The 18,264-nt window shown below is 39.1% G+C and overlaps 1 protein-coding gene across 1 annotated transcript in view; it reads left to right on the top strand.

The window, feature by feature from the left end:
- The window catches only part of ABHD17C (abhydrolase domain containing 17C, depalmitoylase), a 31,976-nt gene that overhangs the window by 6,256 nt on the left and 7,456 nt on the right, over window positions 1–18,264 (top strand). The gene's annotated exons all lie outside the window — the stretch shown is intronic.

Here is an 18,264-nt window from a genome sequence, read left to right as displayed (position 1 = left end):
TTTATCAAAAGTTACCAACTGAATCCTGACATGTCAAAAGGCAGTGCTTGGCAGAGTCACAATTAATAGTCCTGGAGTAACAGGGTTTCCTTTCTTCATGGAGCATCACCTGGTAGATTGTTCAGTCATACCAGCTTTTCAATAATGTTACAGTGTCTCCAAAGGATTGTTTAAAGCTACTATCCTCTAAAACTTAACTTACTCTACCTGCCATGCTCTACCTGCCTTCAAGAAAGGCTGCATATAACTTTGAGCAAAAATAGATGCACACACAATCCTCTGCTGTTGCTGTCTATGCAATGAGCAAAGATTAATTCAGATGATGAGCGTTCCTGGGACAAACACCAACAACTGTTCAGAACAGGTGCTCTGATGTTCAAAGTTATTCAAAATGTTTACTGAGCTTTGGTGTTGTATTACGTCTTTTAGTCACTGAAGTAAAAGTAGTTTTGTTAAATATTTCCCTGTTTCTGTCAGGACTACAAGATCAAAGCTTGTTTAAAAAGAAAAAAAAAAAAAAGGAAACTTTTTGCTGTCAAGAATGTTTTGCAACTGGTGTTATTTGGGAAGAAAAATAAGCTGCCAAAGAGCCTTTGGCTAACAGTACATGCTCTCCTGAGTGTGGATAGTCCTGAAATTCAACTGCCTGAACTGGAGATATTGGTTTACCCTGATGCATAAAGGTTGTGGGACCTGGTTCTCAGCATCATCAGAGCATTGAACATAAAAAATTCTTAGAGGAACATATTGTTAAACCCTCCATGCTGCAGTAACTGTCTGCTTTTTAGCACTAAATTACAGGAAGTGCAGAGGAAAGGCAGCTTTTTCTCTCTAGATACAGATTATTGCCTTTGGAGGCTGAGCTGATGATTGCTCAGCTGTTTGACCTGTGAATGTTGATGGTAGCTCTTAGGTTTGTTCAGTTTGCTCTTAACAGGGGAGTTTGAGCTGGACTCTGTAAACCTCAATGGCTTTGCTCTGAAGCCAGGGTGAGTCTCCAGTCCATGACAACCTCAAAAAAAAAAAACCAAAAAAAAAAAAACCTCCAAAATTCACCCTTTACTCTATGTTACTCTGCTGCTTAGAAACATTCCAGAGTGCTGGGCTAAGTTTACACTAGTTCATTACTCATGAACATAAGTAAAAGGAGCAAAAGAAAAAAAAAGTAGCAGTGCTGTCCAGGACTGTAGATAGCTGTGGGAATAGATAGGTGGAAACCATTTCAGGGTATGCAAGTGGTTATCTGCTAGCAACTGGCTTTGAGGGAAAAACTGGCAGTCAGCAAATGGATATTTCTGTTTCCATACTGAATGAAGAAAACAGATCCTTTTCAGTTTTCTAGGGTTTTTCGGTCCTGTGGTGTTTCCTCATGTGGAGATAGACTAGTACAAGGGCAGTGCCAAGTATTGGCTGAGTCTCACTGCTGGGACTGAATTTCCTATTTCCTTTTAGTTTGATGTGCCAATGTGATGATACTAACTTTTCATCCTTGCCCCAGACCCACTTTTAAGTTCCACAGTTGTATTCTCTGTTGGTTTTAAGGCCAATGGTCTCAAGATTATGCAGGACTAGTAAAGAAAATGAACAAATAACATAGGGGTTTGGTTTTTTCCCAAAGCTGATAATAAATTTAATGAATAACTAAGAATCCTTTCTGCCTTCCTTCGCAAATGTAAATTAATTACAAGGCTGCATTGGAAGCAGTTGAAATGAGTCATAAAACAAGGTGCAGATGTGTTGTACCTAACATGCTTGTGTATATACAGGCTTGCTTCTGACAAGTAGCCCCTAAGAAGATCAGAAATCTTTTCTTGTGGATTAGGAGGATAGCTTCAGTTGCCACTGAACTTGAGAGGAATTAAAGGCACCTGTGTACAAGATGAGGAAGTGAATCTAGGAAAAAAAAAATCTTTTTACAATTTTTGAATGCTAAGGCTCTTAGGTGTCTGAAATGAAGCGATTAAGAATTGGGTTTTGTCTGACTCTTAAAGCTTGAGCTTATATGGCCTAAAATACAAAACCAAACCAATAGACAATATCTCCTGTGTCAGTTGGTGGTGGATAATTGAGGTTGCTGCAGATGAGCACTGGTGCAGTTGCAGTGACCCATTTGCTGCTGCTTCATCTTAGATGAATGACTTACACTGGTCTTGCATGCTCAGCCTGACATCTGATGATGAAGCTCAATTTCATTCCTGACTAAAACTGAGTGTTTTGTTGGCAGTGGTTTTTTTCAGTGTGTCGGGTTTTGGGAGCAGTGGGAAATGTGGGATTGTAAACCCAGGAAGTGCTGTATGAACACAGTGGAATAAAGATGCTTTTAACAGAAGGCTAAGAATGTAGAATGGGATGGATGAATAGTGCACAGTGTCAGCTTAAGGACAGAGGAACATCTTTGCATTCTTTATTCCAAGGGCTAATTTGAGAAAAATGGGTTACTGTTATTTGCACATTAAGCTCTGCTGCCCACAAACAATCACAAAAGGTGCAGGCATAGGTCAGTTGTATAATGACAGAGTTATACTGGCATTATCTGTATCCATATCTTTATATTTTTAACCACTATGTTAGCTTTACAGAACAAAGGTTCTCCTGTTAGAATTAAACATTGTGGTTGGATTTACTGACTATGAGACCAAATAATACAAAGGCAGAAAATTGGGTTAAACAGCAGAATCTGGCACAATGCCCACTCACCTTCCCAGCCTTGGTTTCACGTCTCTTGATAAGCATATGCATATCTTTGGGAAAATCCCTGTAATCATGAAATAAATCTGTATCCTCTCAACTTTCAAAAAGGGGAATTCCGTGTAGGTTAACAAATGAAGAATGATGTTGATGTGGAAGTTGAGGTTTTAAGTTAGTATACTTGCCTCAAAGTCTAGAGGGGAAAATTTAAATGAGAGGTAATCTCAAAGTATTGCCTCTGGTTTTTATTTTGTATTGCAAATTTGTTAGAAGAACTTCACATATGTTTTTTCTGGTAGTAATATTATTTATTGGTACAGTCTCTTGAAGTTCTTTCTAGGTGTACCTTCAAGATGAAAATTCTATTTTCAGTTGTCACGTTAGACAGTTTGAGCTATGTTTTTAGGAAGATTAGTTTTACTGTACCTTATTTAAAAAGCCTCCTTACATATAGAAATGTTACTTTAAGAACTTTGACTCATGGGAGCCTTATTTATCAGCCAAGGCATGCTGCTAACTGAGCTGCATAGCTCAGTGTCTGGCAAGTGATCCTTCTCAAGGCATGCAGTGCCAGCTAGAAGCTCTGAGATACTCTTTTTTGTTATTTTTTTACAGGATACTGCCACATTTCTTAGGATCCCAGTATGTTAGACCAGTTAATTTTAACTTTGTGCTACGGCATGGCCATTTCTTTCTGTGTGCAGTAGAACAACTGTGGAGTAGTGGATAATGGGAGCCAACAATACTGAAAGGTCTGAGGCCAACTTCAGCACATTTCTCAGGAAAGCTCCCTTTAGTAGTATGACTTGAAATATTTATCCTTTAATAAGGTTGTTTACAATGGGTTTTGCTCAGATTAGAGAATCTTTCTAAACATTCCTACTAACTTCTAGTTAGCTTTGCTATGAATGTCCTTACAGAGCTGGAAAAATGGTGTTCAACATCAGGAAAGAAGCAAAACCAGCTTTTTTTTTTTTTTTTTTTTTTTTTTTTTTTTCAATGTGCAGATAAACTAAGATTAGATTATTCAATGCATCTTAAGAGTTCTTTATAATAAATTAAACAAGATACTTTGTCTATTACACTATATCTTGCAAACCTTAATAATATGCAACATATAAAAGCCAACAATAAAAAGTGAATTTTTGTTGAGCACTTTATAAACAAAATGGTATATAAAACCATTTATACTTTAAAGGAAAATTGAGAAATTGATTTGCTGCCTTAAGCATTGGGCCAGTTTGGGCAGAACTTAATCATTGTCCCAACTCTGTACAGTCTTCCCCAGCATCTGATGAATTTTAGTGGGATTTTGGCTGTAGGACAGCCTGGGGAAAGTGGCATCTTTCAAGAAAATGCTCTTGGTTTTGGAGCATGTTCTCCAGGGCAAATTTACAAAAGTCTTTTCCAGCATGCTATTTGTTGTTTAGAACTTCATTTCTCACAAAGGTGTTTGTATGTTTTAAGTGTTGTTTTGGATTATTTTTGAAAGAAGTAGCTAATTTCATATAATATTTACTTTGGAGGTGTTCCCTGGACAATTCTTACCTTGAGGCAGCCACTTAAGAGCTAGTCAGTTTCCTCCTTCCACTAAGACTGAAATGTACCTCAAGTTGCATATTTAAGTTGTATTACATGTTTTGTTTGTAGTATCTTTTTTTGTAGCTCCCTACTGCAAAGAGCTTGTCTATTTCTGATAAAGAATGGGCTTTAATGTGTGTTAATGTTACAGAAAAAGTTACTGTTTCAATCTGGGTATGAGAATCTCCTCAAGTTTAACCAACTGTAGAAGTACCAGAGTTGTGGCAAGAGGTGGGGTAATGTTTCAGCTACACTTTTGCTATTTTTATGCCTAGGGTTTATGAACGTGTAACCTTTGCTCACACTGGTTAATAAATACACTGGGAGTTAGCCATGTGTTGCAGGCAGCACTTTCTGATGCAAGAAGCAGCACCCTTTCAGCAGTCACTACAGCAGTTTAAGATATCAAGTGGGGTTTCAACCTTAAGCCTGTCCAGTGTGCCTAAAAGGTTTTGACTTGCTCTGTCTCTGCCAGCTTCCAGCCTTCTGTTTCTCTGATAGCAAAACCGTCTGCCCTCTCCCCTGAACTCTTGCTAATTATTCATGTAATGTGATGTTCACTTCTAAAGGCTGCTGTGCATAGGCCCAGTACAATTAGTTCTTTATTCTCTCTTTGAAATTTGTACTAAAATCAATCAGAAAATGCAGAAATGACTCTGTAAAGGAATACAAGGCACAAAGGTGGCTTTTAGAAAAAGAAATTGTTCCAATTTGTATTTACATTAATAAAAAATGAAGGTGATGGAACATACTTGAAGATAATTTGGACCTGAATTTTTGATAGATCTTGAAAGATAATATTGTCATAAATCCTGAATGTTCATAGAGTTTTGTAGAGAGCAAGTGGATTGTAAAGTCTCCTTGATTTATTGAGTTCTTTTCTATCCTGAGATGAAGGAATCTGGTGCCAGATATCCCACCCTTCCAAACTGGTTGTCCTTCAGTCAAAGCTCATCTAAGATCTGTAGTTCATTTTGTGTAGAGCATTGAGCAACACTATTGACACAAATAGGATCTGGCACCTTCCAATTATTTCAGGAAATGACTCTTTCCATCCAAAAATCCACTTTAGTATTCATAATAAAGAACATAAACCCTCTGTATCTTGGATATTTCTTACCTGGATGTTGTTCTAAATTTGTTGCATTTTATCAGCAGAAGAAATTGCTCTAAAGATCATTATTCTCTTTAGTTGACTTTCATAATAATTTTCTATTTTTCTTTTTTTAGTACATTAATTTGTGTGTTAGTTTGAAATAAAAGAATAAAAGTAGGAGTGTTAGCTTAAAATTACCTCATTTAATTATTGGAATTTTGAGGGGCAGAGGAGAATTTAGCAGGCATCATTTGTTGTGAGTTATTCTGTGTTTCATCTTTCCAATATTCCTGGTGTTTCTGGGCCATATGAACTATGTTCTTTCCTGTTCTTCACTGTAGAACTGGCCAGACTCCTTAATTTTTTTTTTTTTAATTCTCATTTCATATTTCTCTTTTGCCTCTCTCTTGGAAGCTTTATGGTATGAGGGGAAAGGGATACACTATATCTGTTGGAACTGTAAAATGGAACTGTACAGAGCTAAATAGGAAAAATGTGTTTTGGGGGAGTGAAGAGTAGTAGCTTGTAACTGAAAGTGTCCATGTTGTGAAATGGTGAACTGCAGAAAACCTGCATGGCCAAATGCCAACTTGAGTAGTAACGCAGACATTAATACACTTCTTTTCCAAGCACTGTGCTGTTATCTTTTATTTCAAAAATAGAAACTCCAGCAGTACAAGACTTCTTTGTGCTGTGCTGGTTTATTGGGAGGCAGTGAAGTGCCGGTGTGGCATGGACAGGAATTGCTAACATTTTTTCCTGCATAACCAGTTGTTCGGTGGTGATCCTGCATGCAGTCAAGCAGGATGCCTACATGCTTTACAAGGACTGCATCAGAGACAGAGGCAAATAGGGGCATGAATAACATCCAGAAGGTGCTTTTCTTCTCATTTTTATTCTTTTAAATTTCAAAGATACAGCTGCAGATCAGTTTCTACCTTTAGCATCAGCTGAAATAGTGACCTTAAGTGATTACATTAAAAGTTGCCCTTGATCCACTTCTCTTGTGGCATAGCTGTTAATTGCTTGGTAAGCATCCTTTTTTGACTGGAAAAAGTTGACTAGCAAGAAATCTATCACTAAAAAACTACAAAAGCAATTTGCCCTGTTAACTAGGTGTGTTGGCAGAAAATGAAATCTCCCAGGTGTGCTGTTTGGTCATTCTTAAAGCCTCTGGATTTGCACAATCTGGGCAAAATGTCTTTTACTCCATAGACTCTGATGATCCAAGATAAGACAGCTGGATAACCTGAACAAGTACATATCACCGGGTTTCATGAATTTTCTCATCTGAGTTTCAGAAAGTTAGTACTTTTCTAGATGTACAGACATACTTTGCCATTTTTTAGGATAACATTTTTTGCATTAAGACAGGTTAAGTTTACTGATGTGTAATGTTTTTACATATCATTAAATGTAGATATACATTTCTGTAAAAAATTACTTTTTTTGTGCTATCTTTTCAGTTTCTTAGTGAGCACAAGGAGGTTTTATAAGCACTTCAACCAAACAGAAGTACACAGAAGAAACTGACTGTGCTAAATTTTATTGTACGGGATTCTAAGTAGTATTTACTGTGAGAAAGGAAGAGGGATTTAGCCCCTGGGTTTGTGGTGATAAAGGCTGTGGCTAGGAAATTTGATTTTTAAGCTCTGAACTAGTTATCTGTGGTCTGCTGTTCTAAAACATATGGTACTGTTAATCCTGGTGATTGCTATATGTTTTTTTAATCATCTTAGTTTATATTGACTCTTACTGGGGGTTGAACATTGATTGTGCTAAAAGTTCATTAAAGGAACATGTGCAAGATGGGGATACTTGGGAAGAAAGGAATAGATGCGTCTGATTTAAAAGTCAAGAGTGCCAATATAAAAATGGCACAGAAAAAACAAGAACACCAAGGTTTTCTTGTCTCTGAAAAGATACTGGATGAATCTTTTCAGGTAATAAATTGCTTTTATGAAATGACTATCATCTTCTATTTGCCACTTGTCGTTCCTGGTGTTTGCTGGAATATTTAATGAATCCACTTGAAAATGGATAATTGAGAGAGACGGGAGAGATGCATCAGGAGAGTTGTGTTTCTCTGTAAGGCTGTGAATTTGGCACTTTTTTGAAAGCAGATGTTCAAACATATGCAGATTCACACTCTGACAAAGCTCCGTGTTTTGAGCAAATAAAAAATTGGTATGTGTTTCCTGCACTTACCATGGTGTGGGGGAAAATAGAGGTTACAGTGTCATTTATCCAAGTAGGATTTTTTTGCTATTTATGATTCACGAGACATGTCATTGCAGAGGAAGAGCCTATTGTTTTGATTCTTAAATCAAAAGAAAATACTGTCTTTCTTCAAGTCTGTGGAAATGGTTAGAGTAGCAGAGAAACACAAAATGTTTCCAGGGAATTGAAGGAGGACTATCCAAGCAGGATGTCTGGCCTCCTGGATAACACAAACCATGGCACTTCTGCACTGGGCTTCTCTACTGAGCCCTTCAGAGTTTGAGACACTGCATTTCTTTGAGAGGAGCTCATTCTTACCTAATAACTTGGTTCTTCTGCAGTGCTTGAGCATATTAGAGTAAGTCCATAAAGGAGAGAGAAATCCTGCTGCCAGCTGAGTCATCTTCCTACAATGCTGGCTGCTAAAAGACTCATGTTCTGGGGACACATGCCTTCATCTGCTGTTGATTCTTTTTAGGAACATTGGACCAATTTGCTGTCATGGATCACTTTTGTATCAGGACCTCTCTGCCATTCTTGTTCTCCATCCTGCCTTTCTGCTCCCTTGTCTCTTTTCTCTTGGAGACTCAGATCACTGCCTGAGCTACACTGATTCTTCTGCATGGAAGAAATGCTGCATCCAGTTTGTCTGCTTGCATTCCTGCAAGGCCTTATCCATTCCAGCTCCTGTGTAATCCTCTTGGACTCCAGCTCTGGTGCTCTGTGGGAGACAGCATTCAGATTTGCAGGGGTCTTTGAAGAACAGTGTGAAAATGTCGGCTGTAATAGGATTTTGGATATGAGCACCTGCTGTTTGTGTAGACAGTTCAATTTTTTCTTTGTTCTCTGTCAGCACTATGGAGGTAACACTTGGATTTTTTTTTTTTACCAGCTTGTGTTTTAGATACAGCTACAGTTGTCTGCAAGTGATGTAAGGAAAATGCTGTATCAGTGCCACATATTTCACATTTAATGGCTTGTCAGCTATATCAAATAATAATAGCAAAACCCAAGTAATTTAATGCTGCTAATGTTTGAGCATGTGAAGATCTTAGTAAAACCTGTAGATTAAATAGGTTTTACTTAGAGACTGAAATGTAAACAGAATTACAATAAACAGATAAAAGAGCATGCAAAAGGAAGGCAAGAATGGAAAAAAGCACAAACAACAGACAAACCACAAAACAGAAGCCCCCTATGTGAAAGAAAATATTTTGAATTCAAAGAGTGGTGGGATTTATTACCTGAGCAGTTCAAGGGCCAAGTTCTATAGGTATCAGGTTTTGAGTGCTCTGCTTTTAATTTTTTTCACCTAATCTTCCAAATATTAGTCTTCAAAGTATTAATTCCAGTGTGAGAAAACCATTTAATGCTGCTTTAGCATCCAAACAACTAACTGCCTTCAGCCAAATTTACAGATATACTTCTAGTTTAAGATCCTTAGGTCGGGAATATCCTTTTTTATGAAGTTACAGTGTGTGTGACTAACCAGCTGTGCAAACCTTCTGGTGAGACATTTTTGGTGAGCTTTGCAGTTTGATCCATTACAGTCTAGGTTTAGTCTTGTTTCCTTCTGTGCTTATACAGTGATAGCTATGTTCAGATACTACAGCCTGATGCATTGAAAAGAAACTTGACTGGAGCCATTTCTTTTTGTCTTGCCTGTCCTGGTGTGTGCACTGGAGCAGTTGTTCCCTGCTTTGTGGGCAGCTGGGCTGTAGCTGCTGGAAGGGGAGAAATATCAGAGATGGGTGGAACAGGCAGCAGGTCTGGTCAACAGCCACTGTGCTCCTCCCAGGAATAATCCCAGCTCATGAGTCAGAGGCTTAAGCCTTGCCTAGGTGCAGCTCATGGCAATTAGTGCCACAGCAGGGTGGCCTCACCTCAGCCTGGTGCTTCAGGTGCGTAGGGTTAAGGGAAATACATCAGGGAGTTGGTGTTTGATGCAAAGAGTCCTGGCAAGAGCAGTGCTCGAGACAGGTGTCAGAGGGGCTTCAATAAACAGAGAGAAATACCAGAAGAAGAAGACAGTGCTCCTGAACAGAAATGCTTTGAGAACTGTGGAAGAGCTGTAAGATTGTTTCCTCCAGGCTTGTAAAACCTGAGTTTCCCAGTGCTGAACCAAGGCTGGTGAGGAGGGTTATGTGATGGGCTTGGGAGGTGAGACAAAATGCATTGGTTAGCTGTGAAATTTCAGCCTCAGGAATAAAGCAAGGCTCTCTGGTCTGGAAGTAGCTGAAATCAAAGAAACAGCTATGAGAGCACAAAGCTTGTGCAAATGCATAACCAGTATTAGTATTTGCACTCAGGTTTGCTTAGTGTCTCCTAGGGAATCAGTTTCTGTGTTAGTTGACACATACTTCTTTTAACTGAAGTATTTACATTTAAAGATAATGTGTTAATGTACGTGGATATCATAAAATCTTTCTTGTTTTTTGTAAAAACCCTAACTAGGTACACAATTATAGGGAGTAGTTTTCCTTATTTTTCAGGTTTTGTGTGTAGGATGCCCAAAAGTGCAGCCTTTTTGCAACCATCTAAAAAGATGGTTGAAGTTTTAATGTCACATCAAGTGTTGTAAGGAGTAGTCATCTATCTTAGCTCTGCTGTATTAGAGCATAGGGTATGTGTGCAGTTGCAGTAAAAACACTCCAGCTGGAGAGAGATGAGATGGAAACTGAGGGTGAAGATAATGGATTCCTTCGGAAGATACTATAGACTGAGCTGCTCTGTGAAAATAGCTGATTTCTTTCTGCTGTCTCAGTTTATTTAAATGTACCTCAGAGAATGATTGTATAAGTTTTGTACGCTGCTTGCAGTAAAGAGTATATACTAGAAGTAGCTGACTGAGTATTTGTGAATTATTTATGCTGTGGTCATAAAGATAGTGCTCAGTAGCTAGCAAAAGTTTTCAGTCTTCTGTATTCCAGGTTTATTTGCTACAGAGCATCTTAATTAAATGCAAAATAATTCATTAAAGTTAAGTCCAGTGCTCTATTTTTGAAATAACTGAAGTACAAAATTCATATTATATGCCATTTACCTATTGTGTCGTGGGACTAAATGGTGTGAATCAAGATTGGTCTAAGAAAGCACTTTGGAAGAAACAGGAAACTATGATGAGTAGAGAGTTCCCATATTTGTTCAAATTCAAAACTATAATCTTGTGCCAGTGCTGTCTGCAGAACTACAGTTGATTTTTAAGGGTGCTAAAGCAAAGTAAATGGGGGGCAGTGGGAATTATGTTTGAATATATCCATGTGTTTAGGTTTTATTTCCATTAGCTTCTTGTATTTCAACTTACAGTGGGTTTGATTTGTATTTGTCCCTGTGATTAGAGAAATAAATCAACCTCCAACATTTGGAAGTGGTTATTTAGGAACTAATTTAGGCAGGTGCTCACTCCCTCTCATTGCATGAGTGTGCACTGAGTTTGGAGTGTTATTCTCCTTTTGTCATAAAGCAGTAGAATGGTGAGGGTAGGAGTTCAAAGGTGCCTGAGCCACATCATTGCTCGTTTTTCTTGGATGTTTTACAAGAGTCCTTTTTGCTTGTCAGTGGCCTTCTTGCTTTCACTCAGTATGAAAGAATTGATGTTTGTAGGGGCTAAGTTATTCTATTACATCAGCATGCCTGTGGCACAAGTTCCTGCTGCTTAAATTTCAGTGCACATCTAATGAAAACTCTATTTCCTGCTTCCCTGCTATCTAGGTAAATGAAAAACTAAACAACCAACCAAACAAAAACAAAAACCCAACAAACCCCCAGTGAGGCAGAAGCAACTGTTCCAAATGTGTTTGTTGTTTATACATAAAATTGCTAGTTCATGTGGTAGACAAATGAGCAATCTATCATAAACCAAACACCAAAATCAGTATCCTGGGTTATTGTGGTGGAGAAAAGTTACATTATAAATACAGTTGAGTCCTCAGTACAAGAGAAAACAAAGGAGGGTTTACTTTTTAGTTCCTTAAAAACATAAATAGATCTGCAAACACAGATTGCCTATTTTTTGCTTGGGGGAAAAGGAACTTCCTGGTAATGGTGAAGCTGGGAGGGAAAAAGGAGAGATGTAGATTTACTGTTCAAGAGCACTTGACTTGCTCTGAGTCCTGAGCAGTTTTACTTTAGTCAGAGAGGGTGTTTCCCACTTTGAAACATGACAACTTCAGGAGCCTATGTTTGAGGCAGATGAACAAAAGGTGTACTTAAGGCTGTATTTAAAAAACGAACAATTTTTAGACAAACTAGTATCATTTGGATTTTTAAAAAGTCATCCAGCTGTCACCCTGAAGCCACTCAGTGCAGATTAGCATAATTCAGTTGATTTAAAATGTAATCTCATTACAGTTTGTACTAGAGAATGCCATGAAATACCATTTACTTTTACCTACCCTGCCTGTTCAGGGAAAACTTGCAGTGGCTTCACTACTCAGCAGTGTGTAGATCCCTGCTTTTGTCATGGATGCTGGAGCTCTGCAGTGATACTCAATATCCTTGTCAGGACTTGGTTGAACTGTGAGCACAGTTCTCAGTGTTTGATAACAGATCACTGATTGTCACAGGACAGTAATCAAGAACCAGTTGCAGTGATTTCATGCTTTGGTATAATTAAGTTACTGCAGGGCAAATGGTCATGCTCAGAAGTGCCTAGAAGTTGCTTCTACTTGATCCATTTATTATTGATATGAAAAGAGGAGCTGGTACATCACTTGATTAGTGCTGCAGTCACAGAGTCCAGCAAGCCTGTAGGAGTGTGATATTTGCTAATAATTGCCTGTAAGAGGGCATTTTCAATAGTCCTAGGTTCATTCTGTAATTCTACTATCAGCTTCTATTGGTTGGCACTGGCGTTTCTCCATGGCATAATCAAATGACTCTGGTGTGGTAGTAAGAGTAATTGTGATATAAAACTGTGGTGGAGTCCTTGATTAAATTTCTCTGTCAGCCATTTAAATTATTTTGAGAGTGAACACATTTGTGGAATTACTTGTCTGTTCCTGTGACAGTGTGCTGGGACATAAGCCAGAAAAATTGGTCTCTCTCTTTTGCAGCTTCATAAGCCAGATTACAACCTGGTTTTGGCTCTTAGCTCCATGAAAACATGAAGTGAAATAGAGTGTGGTATACCATAACTTGAATTGCCATAGTACTTGTAGGCCTGGAGAGGAAGAAGGTAGAGAAGGAGGAAATCTCATTATTTAAAGAGTCTGTGTCAGTAAAACTGTGAAGAATTTTAGACCTATGTTTGTGTGAATTCAAGGAAACTGGAGAAACTGGCACAGGGATGTTTTTTGTGTGCCAGGGTTTCCTGTGAATCTCGAAATCTGATTTTTCTCATTTGACGGTTGTTATGGTTAACTCAAAAAATCCTTAATCTAATGCCTTCTTCTCAATTTCATGTTGGCATTTAGACTGAAAATCTGCTGTAATTTCTCTGATATTTTGGCTGACATGCTGGAGTGGTACTTGCTGAAGCACAATGCAAAATGCAGTGTTTTTTTCCTTATATTGTAAATTTCTTGCAATAATCATTATTGACTAAGTTGCTAGTGTTGATTTATTTGAATGTGAAAGTTACACAACATAAAATCATACTCAATATATGCAATCTGCTGTGTGACTTATTTAATTGAGGATTTTTGGTTTTCTTTCTACCCCCAAAATTTGATTTTTATATTCCTACAGGATTAAATAGCCATTTATTTCTGAAAATATACATGGATATCTTATGGAAATGTATAGTGATGCTAGAAAATACCTATCTGTGCTTCTTAAGAAGAGATCTAAATTTCTCTGGATTATTAAACTTAGAGATAATGCATTTTGAAAAGGTGATAAATAGCATTTTGTGACAAATGGGTTTGTGCAAACAGAAAGAAAAAGATTGGAAAAGGTTCAGTACGTGTGTGTTCTAGTAAAGGTGACTTCTAGAAGTCACTATTTCCTCCAAACTGGGGCGTGATTTGTGTTATTCCTGATGTATGCTGGATTTTCTTTGTATCTTGAAACTGATTTATTTAATTGGTGTTTGCTGGAGAAGGGAGTGCCCAGTTTCAGACTCAGTCCCCTTGTGAGAATGCAGGAGCTGGTTACCTCATTTTCCTGGCCTTGTAAATTTATGTACTTTATGTGTTGTAAGGAAGAACTCGCCCATCAGTCCCTGCCTTAGTTTAGCAGCAGTTAAACACTAAGTCTCAACAGCATTGTGGAGTGGGTTTGTGCCATCAAAGTGCTCTGCATAGACAATTTCTGAAAACTAATTTATTGCTGTTGCTGTATACAGGCTGCTCTCTATGCTTTCCTGGTCAAGTAATGGGACAGCAAATATCAAACTGAAAATGCAAGGTGACTTCATGGATTCAGTAAGCCTGGCAAAAGGACTGGCCTTGTTAATGAATATGTATTTGGCACTTTTGAGGACTGGCAGCTTTGGCTGTGAACATTGCAGGGCTTCAGCTGTGACATGTCTGGAGTCCCCACAGCAGCATTCCACTGGCGCTCTCCAGTGAGCAAGGAGAGAGCAAAAATAGCAATGGTAAACTTTCCAGCTCTATGGCTCAAAGCTGGAGCCCTGGGGGGAGCAGGGATTCAGTATCTTAGGCTCATAATTAAAGATGCTTTGAGATAATACATGTTTTGCACATAGTGCTGTCATCCAGAAAGTCTGAGCTACTTTGCATGGCAGTTGATGCCATCATCGCTGTTGTATGAGGAAACTGAGAAGGGACATGGCCCCAGCCACAGCCATACAGCCAAGCAGGGCAGCTAGAAGTAGTGTCTCATCCTCCTTTGCTGTGCTCTCTGTCAGCAGTATTCCCAGTCTCCTGTATCCCACTGATCTACTGGCATGACTGAGGTCTCTTATTACTCTGGAATAAGTAGAAGAGTCTGGGGTGTGGATTCTTAATAACCAGCTTTTGTGCGTGTAGTTCATGCTAGCATGGGGAGACCAGAACTGCTGGTAAACCTCATTTATATTTACTGAGGCAGTAACGCAGGGAAAAAAAAATCCCCAAACTACTGTTATTATAAACTGTGGGATCTTCTGGGGCCTTAGCTAGACCTGGCCTGAAGCTCTAGGTATGGGGAGCTTACTGCTTGTGAAGGTCGCTGGGGGCTTTTCTGCACACACAAATGGAATGTGTAAGCCACACCGTGTACTTGTGGTTTACTGAGACTGGAGCTTTGAGCTTTGCCACCTGTGCTTGTGGGTAAGAGGGAGAAGAAATGCTTGCATCATTTATACAGCAGTAGCTGCAGTTCTCAGTCATGGAGTTCCCTTTGGGAAAAAATATACGCCTGCCATTTTTTCTTCTTTTATTTCCCCCTTTGTCAAAGCAGGGTTTTGCATATGCCCATGGTAACTGAGTTGTTTCCTGCTTTGGCTTTGCTGAAGGCTGGTGTCCACATTGCTGTGTTGCTCTGCTTGCTTAGAACTCTCTGATGGGGCTCCACAGGAGAAGTGCCCAAGCATATCCAGAAATTTTCCTTGGCTCTCCTGCTCCATCAGCTGGAGCTGTTTCCACAGAGACCAAAGCTTGTGTATTTCAAGGAAGTTATTTTAAGGGCTGCTGTTTAGCTGGTGGAAAGACTTTCTTCCTTAATAGGAGAGCGGACTGTAACAGGATTCCTCTTTTTCCAGAGTGTCTTTTGCCTTTTTCTACCATATTCTTTCCCTTTTTCTGTGTCACCCAGTTTCCCTTTCATTGCTGCCTTCTTACCCATGTCTCTTCTCTTTCACTTTCTGTATCACTGCTCCTGTTGTGCAAGGATCTAACACAAGGAAGTTTGCAGAGAGTGAGGAAGAGACCCAGCCTCTGCTTTAAGAACGTTGTGTTTTAAAGATAAAGCCCCCAGGTGGGTTTGTACCTGGGCTGAGCGGTGCTTACTGAGTCACCACTGGGCAGTGTTTGTGAGAGCACAGAGGATCACGGAGCCAAGCCCAGGCCCTCAGCTCGGAGGACCTTGCACAGCTCAATTTTTCATGGCCTTGGCTCATGAGTTGTCCTGTGTCCTTTGGCCTCAGGATAAATAAATATTACATGTAGCTGTTTCTGCTGATGTTTGCGGTAAGCTCTATGTCTCGCTTGCTGAGTGATGACCTAATGATAAAGGGCTTAAAAAGATAAATCTGTTACAGTAACTCTTCTGTCTTGAAAAGGGGACCTGTCTCTAAATAAAACAGCCCCAGAGATTCTTTTAGTTGTCAGTCAGTAGGAATATAAAGCACAGAAGATATTTGCTCTAATGATAGGCTAAGAGTGCACTGACTCAGTGCCCTAATACACTTTTACAATTATTCATTTTGCCCAGATTGTCACATTTCCTTTCTGTGGAGTTGGATACTGAATAGTTGTAGTGATGAAGGGCTACTTTAAATTTAGACCTATCCCTGGGCTTTTTTAATGATGCTATAGACTATATCTGACTTTACCTGGCATATTATGAAACAGATTTTTCTCTAGAATACCTATTGCCACAACAGCAAGTTTCTCCCCTTACAATATGAGATGTTTTAAGAAACAAAATAACATCAAAAGGAGTGAGTCTAAAGCTGATCAGTGTTGGAGAAAATTGACATGCTAAGGCAATTGGATGTGTCAAATTCTCTTGCCACCCTATGCAATCCTGTTATCCTGTGATTCTCATTCAAACATCTGTTTCCACATTCTGCTTATATTTATATATAACCTTTTAGAAAGGAAACTTCACATTGATCATGATACTGCAGTTCAGGATGGCATTGCAAAACCTACCAGCATTAATATCATTCCATGCCCGCTGAAACACCATGTAGGTGATCATGCTCCAGTCCTGTTTTCTTGTATATCCCTGATGCTGATGCATTTCTGCCTGTCTTTAATATAATGCAACAGCTGTCAGATGGGCTGGATGGATGTGGTGCCTTTGGGGTGCATGCCTCCAGCCCTCCCCACCCAGCAGCTGGAACAAAGTCTGTGATGACAAAACTTTGTTCCAAGGTCCTGTTAACCAAGTCAGCCAGGCCCTGCTGTGTGCTGGACCATATGTAACACTAAGGGAGAAAAAAAATCTGCTAAAAAAGCTGCACAACATCTCTTTAAAAACATCAGCCTGTGGCTGTGGTGACAGGCTGCCAGCATCAGCTGCTGCTTGGTTACCAAGAGGATAAAATTTTACTCCTGAGAGATATTTTTATACAGTTGCTTATTCATATAACAGTAGATGCCAAAAGCACCCTTATGCTCAGCAGTATAAAAATATTAAGAAAATTTTGGTTTCACAGAGGCTACAATCCAGTCTAGTTATACTTCATCATGAAACAAGGCAATCCTGACAGCTCGTAATTGGACGATTAGTACTGGATTATTCTTAATTTTAATTATTAATTGATCTTTCTTCTGCTGTCATTTTAATTTTCTCTTTTGGCACATACCAAATCATTTAGCTGCTTGAAAGTCGAGTCTTCTCCAGGCCTACTGCACACCTTGCAAGAAGCTTTGTAAGGAAATTGAAACCTTCCAGGTGTAAATGGGGTATAGCCTGAACTGCAGGGTTTGCTTTTCATTGTCAGCAGTGACCACTGTCACCAGTGACTACAGGACTGTAGATGGTGTAGACTGTCAAAAAGACATGTTTTACATAAATTATTTTCTATGAGAAATGTGTTCTCTTCTGTATTTGATTTTACAGCTTGCAATGGGAGGTAGAGTTGACAGAGAAATCTTCTGGGTAAATACTTTATAACTGAGTAACAGCTTTGATTTGCAGCTTTCCTAACAAGTTCTGATAGCCAAATATTCTTCACTTCCATTATCCACTGTCACCTCCTTCTGTGCCCCTTCCAAATTCCTTTCTATTTTGCATACATTCAATGAAAACTGAATTAGTCTTATTCTCAGCTTTTTTTGCAGTGTGAAGCAGCACACAGGTTGGGACAGTTTCATAGACTGGATGGGAATATTGGGGAGCTATCTAGGACTCACTATGAACCCTGCATCTTATGGAAAGATGTATTTTTATAGTTACAAAATAAACTTGACCCTGATGCCAAGAAGGGCTGATCTGGAACAGAGACTAGACAGAGCTAAATGGACAAAATAGGTATTTATTGAAAGGCCATAAAAGGATACACCTTGGGCAGCACAAGAGCCTGGCCAGGGCTACACCCAGGTTGAATCCAAGATGGATCCTGGTCATGAGTTTTTACACTTTTATAAGTTTTGGTTCATCTACATAGTGGGTTCAATTGTCCAATTACAGCTCCTGGTCATGAAGTCTCAACTCCCTGGCTTGTCCCCTTCTCTTTGCATTTTTTATGCTTTTTGGGTAACAGTTGTCCTTGGTTCTCTAGCTGGGAAGGGATTGTTTTTTCTAACTACCCTGTGAAGAGAACTTACTAACACCTAATACGAAGTTTCAGAGTTGCATATCAGGCAGCAGAGAATCTGAAAAATATAAAAGCTAAAACCGAAGGCATCAACCCATTTTAAACTGGTGAAGAAAAATGAAGAATATTTTATAATGATCAGTAACTAGAAAAATGAACAGACCTGTTGTCTTTACTATCACTAACAAGGCAGTTTTATCTTATTCCAACTGCATGGAATTAAAGGTGGGCAGAGGAGTAACTGTCTTGTTTAATGGTGGAAGGGCTGTTAGCCTCTAGGACACCCAGTTGAAATTCCTGAGAGTGC

Source organism: Vidua chalybeata, chromosome 13 (genome assembly GCF_026979565.1).
Source record: "Vidua chalybeata isolate OUT-0048 chromosome 13, bVidCha1 merged haplotype, whole genome shotgun sequence".
Classification (NCBI taxonomy): Eukaryota; Metazoa; Chordata; class Aves; order Passeriformes; family Viduidae; genus Vidua; species Vidua chalybeata.
This window is presented reverse-complemented; position numbering and strand designations above follow the sequence as displayed.